The 14,047-nt window shown below is 43.8% G+C and overlaps 1 protein-coding gene across 3 annotated transcripts in view; it reads right to left on the reverse strand.

Moving 5' to 3' along the window:
• Positions 1–9,972, reverse strand: part of CCDC186 (coiled-coil domain containing 186) — a 36,066-nt gene extending 26,094 nt beyond the window's left edge. For all 3 annotated transcript variants that reach the window (XM_061372752.1, XM_061372751.1, XM_061372753.1), the window contains exon 1: positions 9,880–9,972. The gene's annotated coding sequence lies outside the window, so the exon portion shown is untranslated. The remainder of the gene's footprint in view (positions 1–9,879) is intronic.
• Between the last annotated feature and the right edge of the window lie 4,075 nt (positions 9,973–14,047).

Consider the following 14,047-nt stretch of genomic DNA (forward strand, 5'->3'; position numbering starts at 1 on the left):
TCTGCATAGCAGACAGCTAAGACCTATCACTTTGACATCAAAATTTAAGCCTCTCTCCCCCTCTCTTCTTCCCCTTCTTTCTGCCCATTACTCACTATAAAGTGAAAAGAAACGCTGTGATGAAGACATAAGACAGAGGGAGGGGGTAAAAGAAAACCTGAGTATCAAAGTTGCTCCTTTCCATACATGCTTTAACAGTAAATTCTCACTTCAGAGGTCATTCACTGGCACAGAGAAAAGCAGGTTTTCTAACAGTAAAGCTTCCCTTCTCCTCTGCTGAAAAGTACATGCGCTCTTCCTTTTTAAGGAAGCAACTGACAACCTCATCCCTTGGCTGTCCATCAGGTTATCCACTACACCAGCTGAAAATCTTCCCCCTGTTCCAGTACTGCTAATGCCCAGAAACTAGAAAGTAATTCATGCTGAAAGCAATTCCCTGTATACTTCCTGCTGTCTGCACAGATCTAATTAGGGCCAGAACCTTTCCCAGCTATGGCCTGCTATTCTGTTACTACAGGCATGCACTGAGAAGCTGGTACATCTTAATTCAATATTCTAACAGCCTGCCTTGTCAATCTTCTTACAGAGTGCAGACATGATTCTTTTAAATCCTTGGCTACAATGGACTTTCTTAAGCAGATGCACTATTAACAATAGCATTCAATTCCATAAAAGAGATAGCATGACCCAAGCTATTATCACTTTGGTTGCGAATAGTCGAGAAGGAAGAAATGAGTTTGTTTCAGCCAATTTCAAAGTACATCCGAGATGCCATCCAAAGAAATATACTAAACGACAACTAGGGGAAGCATCTTCTAAGGTGTGGCTGCATAGAATTCAATGACAACAATAGAAAAGAAAAAAGCTTGTGGCTTGTCACCCAGAAACTATCACAATGGGGCTCTTCTACAACAAACACATTGAAGAATGCAGGTGTGTGCCTGCAGACTGACAGCCAAGGTCCAAAGAAATAAAAATCACTGCTATAATAAAAATAATCTATTTAAGCTGCAAAACTTAAACACACTGTAGAGAAACGGAACAATAAAGGGAAGAAGCGAGTACTGCTTCGCAGGTGTGTGTATATACAAGAACCTGTTCAAAGCAGGGTGGATTCTAAAAGAAAGCAAAAGCAAAGAGCACTGAGCTAAGTAACTGAGCACAAAAACTTCTAAAAGGGGAATAATAACAAGAAGTTAATGCAGTAATTGCAATTCACTGGACAGCAAACACATTCAGCCATGCACTGCATGATATAATGGCCAAGAGCAGTCAATTATGTCAGCCCCTTTCAACAAGCAAGGTTTTGCATCATCCTTGGGTAGATGCTTTTCACTCATAGCTGTGCTCCTAAAAGAGACATTGTAGCAGAGACACTGACAAAAAGGCAGCATCTACCCTCTGAACAGGTATACCTGCAATCCACAAAACAGTGAAAATACAGTTCTCACATCAGCCAAGACTATGCATTCTCTTCACCTCTGGATATGCAAAAACATCCAGTCAGGTTTTACAATCTCATTTTCAAACAGAAGTCCAATGTAAATTTGCAAAGCTATCCTCTTTTCCCTTCCATGTCTGTCACAACAGACTACTCAAATTTCCCTTAAGTAACAGACTAAAGCCTCAAAATGACCCAAAGCTGCAATACGATGCATTTCCGTGAGTAGATGGGGGGCAAGGAAGGGAGTGATGAAGCACTCCATGGCTCACAAGTAGACAATACCAACATCAGCAGGGCCCTAAGTACCACCACCTCAGCAGGGCCCTAAGTACCACCGCCAGGCCAGGCAAGCAGCTAAGTGACAGAAAAATCTGGTGACACCAACACAAGCAGCCTGAGTTCCCATGAGTCCCTACCACTCTTACATGGATCTGCCCTGGTTTCAGCTGGGATAGAGTTGATTTTCTTCCTAATAGCTGGTGCAGGGCTGTGTTTTGGTTTTAGTCTGAGAACAATGATAATAACACACGGTTATTTCAGCTGTTGCTAAGTAATGTTTACTCTGATCAAGGACTTTCATCTCCCATACACTGCCAGTGAGGAGGGACACAAAGAGCCATAAGGGAGCAGAGATAGAACACCTGACCCAATCTAGCCCAAGTAGTATTCCATATCACAGCATATCATTCCCAGTAGATAAACTGGGGGGAGTTACCCAGAAGAAACCGACTGCTGGTCGGGTCATGCTGGATATCAGTCAGTGGGTGGTGAGCGATTGTATTGTGCATCCCTTGTCTTGCCTGGGTTTTATTCCTCTCTTTTTGTTGCCTCCCTTTTCATTACAACTATTATTATTACTTTATTTCCATTATTAAACTCTTCTTACCTCAACCTATGAGTTTTACCTTCGCCACTCATTCTCTCCCCAGTTCCACAGGGAGCGGGGGACAGGATGGTAAGTGGCCACGTGAGACTTGGCTGCTGGCTGAGGTTAAACCACAACAGCATGTCACCTCAGCGATCACGCAGTTGCATTACCACTGCAGTCTGTGCTGTAAACTTGCTAAGGAAGCACTGTGTACCTCTAAACAAAGTACACATGTTTACAGGAAAAACCTTCCTAGAAGACAAGCCCCTTGAAATTGCTTCAGAGCCATTCTATTCACATTCAGAGATCCTTATTTCCTGGTTCTTTCTCAAACTGCACTGGACTGATAACTCAGAAAACTGCTGCTGCTACTCTTTATTTTGCTTTAGGAGATGGCACACTCTCAAGATACGCTCCAATGGAAATTCATCATACAAATCTAAGCAAACATCCTTAAGCAATACCCTCTTCAAATGCACTGTAACGCTCACTAGCCTTCTGTATCAGAACTATGAATTCAGGTTTAGTGTGCAAGTTGGCCTGTCATTTACTAAGAGAAGACTTAAAGCTTGTCCTCTGGACAGCTTCTTATGAAGGAGGCTAGAACATCCCCAGCCTACACCATGAAAATATATCATAGAATCATAGAATAGTTAGGGTTGGAAAGGACCTTAAGATCATCTAGTCCCAAGCCCCCTGCCATGGGCAGGGACACCCCACACTAAACCATGCTACCCAAGGCTTTGTCCAACCTGGCCTTGAACACCACCAGGGATGGAGCATTCACAACCTCTCTGGGCAACCCATTCCAGTGTATCACCACCCTTACAGTAAAGAATTTCTTAATTATATCCAATCTAAACTTTCCCTGTTTAAGTTTGAACCCATTACCCCTTGTCCTGTCACTACAGTCCCTAATGACTAGTCCATCCTCAGCATCCCTTCTTTCCACTACTTCTTCTCCCTAGTACCAGACCAGAAGACTTGGGCAACACTACCTAACTCAAGAAACCTGTCCCCTGGTGCTGCATTATTGTCCTCTTTGCCAGATTCCAACTTATTTTACAAACATTTCTAATCCTCTTTGTCCTCCTTCCCAATTCCATTTAAAAAAAAAAAAAAAAAAAGCCAGTTTGATCTATGGACTTATACTGATTCTTTTTGCTAGCAGATCCCAATGTTGAGGGAGCAAGTGAGGAGAGAACAGCTTCACTTTCATACTGGAGGTGCCAGGTGCAGACATTTCTGAATCGCCCGTTTTGGCAAAGCTGGATTTAGGAAAGCAGACGTACAGCTTGCCTACAGATTTAGAAAGATGTGAATTATATCTCTGTATAACCCAGGTGCTAGATGAACAGAAAATTCTATACCCCAGTTAAGTCAGTTAGAAATGTAATGCTTTCACATTGACTGCCCTGTTTGTTCACCTGCAATTTGTTCACCTGCACTTGTCCAACCAGCAACACAAGAACCAAAGAATCTGAAACTGTAGATGCTTTAAGCAGAAACCAGAACTGTTCCCTCTACTTTCTTTATTCTCTAATAGGTCTCCAAACACCATAAGGTCTATTCACTGGCATGCATTACATCTGAAGATAGAAATACCACCAACTTAGCTGTGCAACCTTTCAAAGCTGCTCCAATAACAAAAATAGTTTTAAAATCAAGACACACACAAAAAGCCTACTAAAAGAAATCCAGACTAACAGCTAGATCTGCAGTTGGGGCACCTGGAAGTCAGACTTCCTTTAAATGAAAAGCATTATCCTTATGGAATTATAGGTGCTGAAGAAAATAACTGATTTTTTTTCTGTATCACTCAATAGTAAATTAAAATGCAGTCATGTGAATTTCCAAGATGCGAAAACGTGTTAAGACGAGACAATATAATCCAGTACAACACTGAAGATGGGCTTTATCTCACAGGTTTAACTGGGATTTATTGGCTGAAGAACACTGAAGAGAACGATAATGATTTTTAGAGTCTTTCTGACAAGTCCAACAGATATGAAGTAACCATAGTTGACTTCAAGAAGTTGCAGGCAAAACCTTTCACAAATGCCACAGCACTTACAAGGAAGACCGTAATTTATGTGTCTGAACAGTTTGTTCCACAAAGGACTATTCCTCTTCTTTAAATATCAGGCTACAAAATATTCTACTAGAAGCATAATCTTAGATGAATCATAATAGAATAATAAGCACTTTTATTATCTTTGAACACATTATTCTAAGACAGAGACATTAAAGTAACCATTAACAATTAGACAACTTAGTATCACAGGAACTGCTACTTCATTTCAATTCAGTTTAATTTCCAACCTACTACACTCAGGTAACAGATGAAGCTGTAGGACAGCTGATGTGCTAGCATGCATACAAGGATGTTCAACAAAACCGATAAAGAAGTTACTGATTTTGGGGTATGACAACAGGGTTTTTTCCTTCTTCTAATTGCGTTGTTCAATGTAAAACCCAAATGCATCTTTCAATGAGCTTTTCACACCTTTACTACACAATCATTATTTGAACAAACTAAAATGCTTTTCCCAATCAGTGTCAAGCTGTCACTGCACCAGAACGCTTGCTAAAGATTTTGCATGACAATACAACCAAAATTAAATGGAAGAGAAATTTTACTGTTTGTGTCAGCAGTTACCTGAAGTATTATCCGAATAATACTTTCACCTACACTAATCTGAACAGACTGAACACACCTCTCCACTTCTTGGGTGACGTTTTTACTTTTTCTAGAGCAAAATATCCTCAACTACTGTTTACTGCTTATTGTATTCACTAGCAAAACTTTCCTGTTTCCAATTAAGACCCAACTTACCTGTATTTTGCAAGGTATCTTTCATAAGGACCCCATCACAAATGGCTTTCCCAGACTAAGCATTACACTACCTAGTAACACTGCAAAAGATGGAAACTGAAATCCTAAAGATGATTCTATTCTCAACTGAAGTTTGTAAAGAAATGAAGATTCACCTAACAAAGATCTTGTCATGTTCTACATGACAAGAAACAAAAAGCAGCTCTACTGTACACCAGCTGTGTAGAGATGATAATCAAAGGTTTCAACTAAACAGAAAGGGGGTAGGATAGAAAAGGTCCTCAAAATCAGATAGGAGACGTATAAACATGGAGCCAGAAGGCCTGGTTGAAATTAATCTGGTTATATCTCCACATATAAATGTAAGCAGAGCAGCAAGCCACCCAAGTTTAGAAGTGATGAAACACCATAAAAGGAGATTAGCTGGACTGAAAAGCATCATAGCACCTAAGAAAAAGTCAGGAAAAGAACATTTTAAGAGATTAATCTGATCATCACTGCCTGTATTCCATACAAAACAGACAAGAGTGAGGCCATGAAGCTTCATACACTGATGGTGTTCCTGTATTTACAGACCACACACATCCCATACCCTCCCCCCCCCCCCCCCAATATTAATTCACTTCTGCCCAAGACACTGTTCTAAATTAGGAAGATTATTACTGGGCTATCACCTAATATTGCTGAGAAGAAAGATGAAATATACCATGGTCCATTTACACAGAAAAGCTAGAGGACTGCAACACAGATAGGACAACTGTGACTCACAGCACTAGTGGTAATGCCGGCCGAGTACTGGGACACCACGTCCTCCAGCCAAGACATAACTTGATACAACTCTCTGATTCAGCTCACACAAAGACTTGTTTTGATACACATGCCTGAAGGGAGGGGAATGCAACTGTGTGTATACACAGCGGATATTATGAGCATTTCCTCACTTTTACCAGTTTAATACTTAATCTCCACTGTTTTTTGCTTTTTTAATCTGAATTTATATAAAGGCAGATTGCACAGCCCTATGGCAGTTCCAAAGTGCAAAGCTCAGCATTTCTGTAAATCCTTTTAGCATAAGTCAAGTACTTTAGAAGACAAGGTTTACTCTTTATGTCACAAGTCAGACAGTTAAGCAACACTGTATGAATTCCTTCAACACATCACTAGGTTTTCTACCCATCTCACACAAGTCACTGATGTTATGGACATATTAATTCTACGTATGGAGCCAAATAACAGCAAAATTCCAAAATTAAGTAAAACAGTTAAGGTTTAACAAGTGGGAGTGCATTCGTTCCCATCACAAGCCTTGGTGTACACCTTGATAATGTTATTTTATGTCATACTAGTCCCAAGGTTAGAAGCTCATGTCTAAGATGTAGCAACAGCACCTTTTTACTATGAACTTCACATAAGACTTGCATACTTAAGGGTTTACACCTTCAGCTCTGCTTACAGGCAGGCTAATACCAGTCAGTTAGTCACTACTTTGTTTGCATTCACATTCCGACACTGATAACATCACCTGTGCAAAGAAGAACGTTGTAAAGAACAGAAAGAAATCAATTTACACACAACGTGGAAAATCATACATTCTGTGACAGGTCTTCTCCACCTATAACCAAGTCACACCTCTTGTTCACACTCTTAACAGAGCACTGGCAGACCTTATAGACCTGTAGTGTGATGGTAGTGGGAAGATATGTGTCTTAGCATGCTTGGCACTGAAGATGCCAGTATGTTTGCTATCAATGGCTGTTCTCAAATATTTCCAAAACATGCAACAGGGTTACAAAATTCCAATCATGGCATTACTGTCTGCATGACCACTGCATACTGAAAAACACCATTCATGAGGATGGGAAGGCTGTTTTCATACCTGATTCTCCTACAGAATTTCTCCAGTATCCCTGGAAACAAGTAAGGACTTCAGTCCTTTAAGAATCTGAATGAGTCAAACAATCAGTTTGGGTCTCTACAGTTTGGAGAAGAGGAGATTGAGGGGTGACCTTATTAGTGTATATAAATATATAAAGGGGGAGTGTCACGAGGATGGAGCCAGGCTCTTCTCAGTGGCAAACAATGAAAGGACAAGGGGTAATGGATACAAATTGGAGCGCAAGAGGTTCCACTTAAACCTGAGAAGAAACTTCTTCTCAGTGAGGGTGACGGAACACTGGAACAGGCTGCCCAGGGAGGTTGTGGAATCTCCTTCTTTGGAGACATTCAAGACCCGCCTGGACACGTTCCTGTGTAACCTTATCTAGGTGTTCCTGCTCCGGCAGGGGGATTGGACTAGATGATCTTTTGAGGTCCCTTCCAATCTCTAACCTACTGTGATACTGTGATACTGTGATCATAGAAGAGTTTGGGTTGGAAAGGACCTTACGATCATCCAGTTCCAACCCTCCTGCCACGGGCAGGGACACCTCACACTAAATCATGGCACCCAAGGCTCTGTCCAACCTGGCCTTGAACACTGCCAGGGATGGAGCATTCACAATTTCCCTGGGCAACCCATTCCAGTGCCTCACCAGCCTCACAGGAAAGAACTTCTTCCTTATATCCAATCTAAACTTCCCCTGTTTAAGTTTTAACCCATTACCCCTTGTCCTATCACTACAGTCCCTAATGAAGAGTCCACCCCCAGCATCCCCATAACCCCCTTCAGATACTGGAAGGCTGCTATGAGGTCTCCACGCAGCCTTCTCTTCTCCAGGCTGAACAGCCCCAACTTTCTCAGATCTTCATACAGGAGGTGCTCCAGTTCCCTGATCATCCTCATGGCCCTCCTCTGGACTTGTTCCAACAGTTCCATGTCCTTTTTATGTTGAGGACACCAGAACTGTACACAGTGCTCCAAGTGAGGTCTCATGAGGGCAGAGTAGAGGGACAGAGTAGAGCTTGGAGTCAACTCTAAGCTCTACAAAAGGCTGACTTCTGCTAGTGTAAGAGACAGTATTATATGCAATATTAGTATATTTAAAGAAAAACAGTATTCTGTGTACTTCTTTAAATTACAGTCCTGATTTTTTCTTCTCTTCTGACATCAGTTTCTTTCTTCTCCCTCTCAGTTTGAGGCAGCAGGCCCTTGGTCTATGCCCTGAAGATAAGAATTATCCATAAGGCTTTCCAGTACTGTTTTTGGCAACAGGATAAGAAGTTCAGAACAAGCCAACCCAGAACAGGTACAGGATTGCCTACTGGAACCCATGTGTTACGAGAAGCTGCAACCTACTGACTTAATCTACTTTCACTGCCTAGTAACAGTACTAAATCCAGAAAAGCACTTGCTTTTTTTCCATAGCTCTTTAAAAAGCCTGCTTCAGGAAATTCAGTATAAGCCTTACGTAGTGATAAGCAATACAGCTGCTAATCAGGACCAAAGAAACCACTGTCCACCTGTGGTTCTTCAGTCCTTTTGCTCAACACTTTGAAATGGTAAACCTCATAATACCAACAAACACCTGTCAACAACCCAAATCAAGTCTTACCAAACAGCAGAAAATACTGCTTTAAAGCCAAGTCAAGAATGGATAGTTGAAGAACTTCACTCAAAGCAGGGCTCAACAGTAATAGCGAACAAGTTAAGGGTTTTTTTGCCCCATAAAATGGATGGCATTTTGCATTGGCAGTCTCTTAAAACACCTTCAGACTTTCAGTTTCTCTTACTCCTAGAGCGTAACCATCTCCTAAAATCAATGGCAATATAAGCATTCATAGCAGTCAGCAATTACATTTCCTTGTCAATACAGAATGACAGCTGTAGCTCATGCTGTTTCAACGACTTCTTTGTAACAAAACACACTGGGACACTGGTCACATGGGGGTTTTTAGAGTATTCTGCTTGAAATATTTTAACTTCTGAAAAGCAGTTTTAGAAGATAAAGCAAAGAAACACTAAGCCCCGACTAAGAGATTTTTAATCTTACACGGAGGTTTCAATTCTGCAAGAGACCCTCTCCTGGTCTGCAGTCTAACTGACCATATACATGTCTTGGACTCACCCATATTTCCACGACAAGACCCAAAATCTGCAAGCCCACATCATCATCCTACTGAAGTTACCCTGAAGCTTCCTGTTTCCAAGCCTAGAAGGGCAAGCAGCTTTTGCAACTACCATCTGCCAAAACAAGGACACGTACCCTACCGAACCACTGCAGCCGCCTCCAAAAAATAACCTACATACCGGTGTAACAGTTGCTGCCTTTTGTTGCCGAATATACTTAACCACACAGTGAAATCAACACACAACCAACGAAACAGGACAAGATGATTAACAACGCGGAGAAGCAAGCTGTCAAGAAACAAAGAGACTCTGAGCCCTCACGGGAGCCAGAGCTGCCCACTCGGAGGGCCTGACTATGAAGCGCTTCTAAGGCAGGACCTCATGCCTCCCACCCGGCCCTCACGTCCCTTTGCCCCTCTCCTCCTGCGGGACCTGAGCCTCACCCGCAGAGCTGACGGGACCGCTGCCAGCCGGTGCCCCCTCCTCACACACAGCGGCCGCCACGGCCACCTCCCCCTGGAGCCCACCTCCCGCTGCCTCCGGCGGGCCGCGGAAGGCGGCCGCAGCGGGTCACCGGCACCGCCGCCCGCTCTCTCACCGGGCCCTCCCGGGAGCGCCGAGCCGGCCCGCGTCGCCTCCCCCCCGGACCGGGCGGGTAACCCCGCGGGGCACGCCGCCTCAGGGAGCCCGGCAGCGCCTGCAGGGGCCCGGCAGCAAGCACTTACCCGAGCTCTACGAGGTCGGCGACAAACCCGGCAGCTGCCCCATGGCGGCGGCACGACCGGCCCCCAACCTGACACATCAACAAAGATGGCGGCGGCGGGCGGGGTTTCGGCCAGGGGGCGGGATGCGGGACCCGGGGAGGCCGGCGGCCGGGCCGGGCCGGGCCGGGAAGGGAAGGATTGACCATGCAGAGGGGGCTATGGTGCCGCCAGGGATCGGAGGGGCTGGCGCAGTTCCGTCCCGGGGCATCCCAGAGCTGGCTGACACGGCCCCGGCACCCCGAGGTGACGGCGTGATTCATCGAGGCTGGTTCAGCCTGGAGAAGAGAAAGCTCCTTGGGGGGGGGACCTTAGAGCAGCTCCGTGCCTAAAGGGACTACAGGAAACCTGGAGAGGGGCTTTGGACAAGGGCCTGTAGGGACAGGCCAAGGGGAATGGCTTTAACCTGCCAGGGGGGAGATTTAGCTTAGACATTAGGAAGAAGCTGAGGGTGGAGGAGCTGCCACACAGGAGAAACTCTTCACCCCAAGAGTTTTTAAGAGAGATGGGCACAAAGATACCCTGCTTCTTGCAAGATCAGTGCACAGACTAACAGAGTCGCTTCTTCCCTAAGTAAACTGCATCTCGTTTTCCAGAACCAACCCCTACACATGCCGTCAAAAGCCTCCTGGATCCACCTGGCATGTAAGAGGAAATCCAGAGTCTCTTTATTGCTTATTCTGACACAATTTGGGCATCAAAAACCTGGAGGATTCCTCAGTGTGGGGAGCAGCAATTTTTCAGTGGAACACGAAGTGCTTTGGAATCCAAAGCACTACACAGATGCCGTTAAATAAATGGAAAAAAAAATACCCTGGCAGGCAAGGTCTTAAGTGAAAACTGTTGCATTTACTATAGCAGATCAACTAAAGTGAGCACTGGCTGTTTCCTGCAGGAATTTGTTAAACAGAACAATAGGAAGGCAAGTTAAAATCACTGAATAATTTGGTTTGGCAGGGACCTCAGGTGAGTATGTAGTCTAATCTCCTACGCATGGCAGAGCAAACTTTGATGTTAGATCAGATTGCTCCTTTATTTTGGCTAATTTATATAAATATAAAACCATATGCTCATACCTATAACCCCAGTGATGATTTCTTCAGTGCATACCTTTGATGACTTTGAAAACAGAACGTGCTGCATAACATTACCTAGAAATGTTAATTGGGAGAACTATTTTCCTCCTCATTCTTTCCAGGTATTTGGAACTTCAGAGCCACAAATGCACTTTTGGGGGTCCTAGAAAATGTTCCCTTGAAAGCTGTTGTGATTTAACCCCATCCAGCAACTAAGCATCACGCTGCTGCTTGCCCACTCCCCCAGCAGTGGGATGGAGGAGAGAATTAGAAGATTCAAACTCGTGGGTTGGTAAAGACAGTTTAATGGGACAGAAAAGGAAGAAAATAATAATGATAATAATAAAGATGAAAAAATAGAATATAGAAAACAAGTGATGCACAATGCTCAACGCAATTGCTCACCACAATTGCTCACCACCAACTAACCAATTCCCAGCGTGTTCCTGAGCAGCAGCTCCCCAGCCAGCTTCCCCACAGTGTCCCATGCTGAGCATGATGCCATATGGTGTGGGATACCCCCTGAGTCAGTTGAGTTTGGTGTCCCAGCTGTGTCCCCTCCCAACTCCTCATGCACCCCTAGCCTGCTCACTGAAGAAACAGCACAAGAACCTGAAAAGTCCTTGACTTAGCCTAAGCACTAGTCAGCAACAACTACAAGATTATTCTCATCCTAAACACAAAACACAGCACTGTGCCAGCTACCAGGAAGAAAACTAACTCTATCTCAGCTGAAACCAGCACAAAACTCTGTTACAGGTTGTTAAAAACAACAATGGGACCTTAGAGACAATCGATATGCAAACTATTCAACACTGCCATAATTAGAAAAGTTTGTACGTTCATTATTTTGGGAGAGTTAATACTGCTTCAGATAATTAAACAATCTCCTAACCACCACCTCTAAAGCAGTGGAGTCAGATGAATGTCTTTAAAACATCATTTAGGTAAAAGCATAAACAAGAGTAGGTTGTAGAGAAAACATGTGGCCTCAGATTTAACCTCCAAATAATATTTTGGAGGCAAAATATATTTGGCTTTGCTCATAATATGCTGTGCATTCAGTATTGCTAAAAATAACATAAAAATCAGGTATGGAATAGAGACGAGCAAAAATTGTCCATTTTCAGAAAGCAGTGCCATGCAACACACACTTGCTAATTGCCATGCAGCCCAAGTCTAAGCTTTGCTTTCAGAAATGCTTCTTTGCCACTCCTGATCCTGTTCTGCAGCTGAGTGGCAAAGTTCACACAGTCCTGCTGCTCTGTAACACAGTCACTTCAGTGCCCAAACGCTTCTTATTTGGTCTTCTGCTTATTCACAGGCAACTACAGAGACACCAGTGTACTCTGGCCTTCTAAGATTCATGCTTCTGCTTTGCTGTACACTTTGTCTGCAGCCCCCCTGGCATTAATCGTACATGGCTTATTGTGTCCCATCCGACTTGGCAGAATTTCAGCTGATTTTCACCTTTTATTCTGGACATTTTTTTTCAGCAGGGCTGAAATCAGGTTCAGAAAATTGAACCTGGTTATTGCAGTTCCCCCTTAAAGGCAAGTGAAAAGGTGCTTTTTTAGTACTCAGCTGGACTCCCTATGGCTCTCGTCCTAGCACTGATGCTCAGACAGTTCTGACTTACAATATCTGTGCTTAGGCCAGATTTTCATTTAAAGAGTATCTTATCCCCAGGAGGCATCCACAGATACTAGGGAATGATAATGACAGGACATAGAGAGAGCCCCTTCCCCAAACTGCCTGCATTCATATTAAATAAGAATGACTGAATTACTGTAATTTGGCATGTACAAATGCTGAGGAAGACAATTTCTGAGTAGGAGAACCTACCATCTGAAATAAAGTCAGTCAGTCACACACACCAGACTTCTGCTGCAGACAGCAGCTCTGCATTGCAGAGGCAGAAGCAGAATTTAGACCATATTTTCTAAAGGCTGTAGTTCGAGCTTTTGGCTCGTGCTGTGTTATCTAGAAGAAAAGTGTTCATGTAATCGCTCAATTTCCAGGTGACTTTTATTAATTATACAGAGCATTTCTACAGCTTTGCCCACTGAAGGGCCTTACGGCCTTACTTTCCTGGGTTTTATTACTGTTCCTATGCTTTCTCCTTCAACTGAGGTGTTAGCAATGCCACTTCAAGAGAGAACAATGAGGTGGCTTGAAATAGCAGATGTGCTGAACACCCCACACTCCTCTGGGACTCCTGGCACCGCAAGGCTATAGCTGGCATTGCCAAGGAGCTGGGAGCAGAGTCCAGGTTGCCTGACTCCCATCCTCTGTGTTTGTCACAAGGCAGGTCTGCTATAATGCAATTACCATGGGCTGATCTGATTCCTGCATTTCACGTCATGGCTAGATCACATAAAAAGATACTATTTTCTTCAGTAGGAGTTGGTGTCACTGTTTATTTTATTCTAAGCAAGCATGATTTACCATGGGTCTTCAGGGACCACCATCCACAAAAACACAGGAGCCCCATCTTCCCCCCACATGTCCAGTAGGGACAGAATCTCTGCTGAAGCTTCAGTCCCACTGGCTAAGGCCCTGCCACACTGTCACCAGTCTATGCACAGCAAATCCTAATTGTGACTGTCATACAAGTGCTCTGAGTAAGTTATACCTGGAAAAAACTACTTTCATTATATGTTGCTTGGACTGTCCTTTGTTCAGCGTGTAGCTCAGTGGTGTCCCAGCTAGTCTAGGTACTTAGTGGTGTCCCAGATAGTTCCTAGGCACTTAAACTGTACATTATTAGAGCTAATGACACACGGGTACAGTTATTACAGAACTTGCACATAGGGAAACCCAAAGCTCGTGCTAAAAATTGCAGGCAAGCCACATCAACCTCCAGCAGCTGCTGTGATGCTCCTCCTGATCAGCCTCCTGCTAACAGCACTCTTCCTAGTTACCTCTCCTTCACATTTATCTTTTTCTACTGCTGCAGCCAGACCTGCTATTTTTTTATTTTAGCGTTCATTTTCCTGTGGTCATTTCCTGCCCTTTCTTGTTGCAGTATCCTGAGGCATGAAAAGCCCTCAAAG

Source organism: Neopsephotus bourkii, unplaced genomic scaffold (genome assembly GCF_033783945.1).
Source record: "Neopsephotus bourkii isolate Nb327-2 ecotype Australia unplaced genomic scaffold, CSIRO-AGI_Nbou_v1 NB_1615, whole genome shotgun sequence".
NCBI classification, from domain to species: Eukaryota; Metazoa; Chordata; class Aves; order Psittaciformes; family Psittacidae; genus Neopsephotus; species Neopsephotus bourkii.